Here is a 1,900-nt window from a genome sequence, read left to right on the forward strand (position 1 = left end):
GGTGCCCTCGGGAACGGCCCCTTCGGGTCGGATTCCCTCGGTTTGGAGGAGCTGCCGCCCTCCCGCCGGTGCTGCTGCGGTGTGAGTGCCCGTAGCTGGAGAGCCGAGGGAGAAGCTGGAGGAGCCGCGACGGGACGCGGGGAGAAGCGGAGGCTGGAGGGAGGGGGGGCTGCTCCCAGCCGGGGCACCCCCATCTAATTCTGTGCGAAACACGTCCCCCCCAAAAAAATAACGCAGCAGTAGGAGATACCCTCTGTCTTGGGAAGGTCTCCTTGGCATACCTGTGGCAGCTCCCTCCCCTGTAGCCTGAGATAAAGCGTGAGGACCAAGGCACTCAATAAGTGTGATTATTTTAAGAACTTCCATGTCTCTTAAAATAGTAGTTGCCCACTTTGTGAGTGCAGACCGCGCCTGGGAGGTCGGTGTCAGAGCAGCCTGGTGTTGAAAGGAAAGGGACTCTGCTTCTCTATGGGAAATTAACCCCCTTTTGAGCTTTTTAAGGGCTAAGTTCATTTGATCTCTAAATTAACAATGCTACTAATAATGGGAAGAGGTCTTACAAAAAGATGTGAATGTTGAGTGGAAAAAGTGCTTTAACTCCTTTTTGGAGGCACTGTCTTCCTGGTATAATGAGGCACTTGTTAACACTGGATGCTATGGAAATAAAAATAATAAATAGTATGTTTTTTATAACCATAAAACATACTTGAGAAGAAAGGTGCAGTGTTTACTCGAAGGCATTTGTTATGGAAACACCACTTGAAACTTATGCATTTAACAGAAAAGTGACATTTAAGCAGCTTTTGGTAATGGTGTGAAAACAGGGCTTGCAGTGCTTTGATGGGTCAGGACTCTGCTTGGTGGGTGCCTGAAACAAAACAAATTTCCACCCCTATCTGATGTGAAATCTGTGGTAATGAAAAGTGCCTCTTCTTCTGCCAACTTGGAAGGGTTATTATGGATAGAAAAACCTACACCTGCTTTTGAAAAGCTTCCGTGGGGATGGTTTTTTCCAAACAGGAAAAGCTGTTATTGCTCACTATAAACAGGAATGTGTGTATGCTTTGGGATCATTCATTAGGAGTGAGAAATGCTTCTGGAGAGGAGTGTGGAAAATGGCTGATTTCTGGGAGTTCCTGTCTAATGTTGTTCAAACGAGAAAAGTTTATAGAATGAGAAGACTGGAAATGATTAGGAGCTAGAAGTTGGGTGTAACTGATCTCATACAGCCATTTGTCAGAGCCTTGAGTTAAGAATATCTGCTGGAATTAATGGGCAGCTTTTGAAATGGTTTGTTTGTTCAATACCAGTGTGTTTTTTAAGGACAGGTACTACTTAGGAAAAGGATCTTGGAATCAGAGCCAAGGAAAGTATTTCTCTCCCAAAATAATATTTTCTTAGCTGAACAATGCCAAAGAAGACAGATTACCCACTGACATTGAATTTAAAATGCAGCAGTGATTTTTGAAGACCTTAAAGTATTTTTTTTTTAACCTAAACAGGTAGAAAGGACAAAATCACAGGTGTAGGCAGAGAGACAGACTAGATATGAACAAATCTCTGATTTCCCTCATTCTCTGTCTAGCTCAAGATCTTGGGGGATTTAGAAGTGATCTGAGAACTGCAAAAGCTGACTGCTTATGTCAGACTTCACGTACCTTTTCAAGGAAGTTTACACAAAGACCAGACTTGCAGTGACTTCATTGCTACCTTGCTTTCATTGCTATCAGTGAAAACAGCATTTTTAAAAATCACCTTTATGATGGTCTTTAAAGAACCCTCATACTGTACCTAGCAGTATTCTCTCTCTGAATATTTGTTCTCTTTCTGAAGAGACCCAGGCAACAAAATGAGGTATGACATTGGAAGTGGACAGTGAAGGGAGCACAGGTCTAAAGCT

The sequence above is a fragment of the Chaetura pelagica genome, unplaced genomic scaffold (assembly GCF_000747805.2).
Source record: "Chaetura pelagica isolate M959 unplaced genomic scaffold, ChaPel_1.0 scaffold248, whole genome shotgun sequence".
NCBI lineage: Eukaryota > Metazoa > Chordata > Aves > Apodiformes > Apodidae > Chaetura > Chaetura pelagica.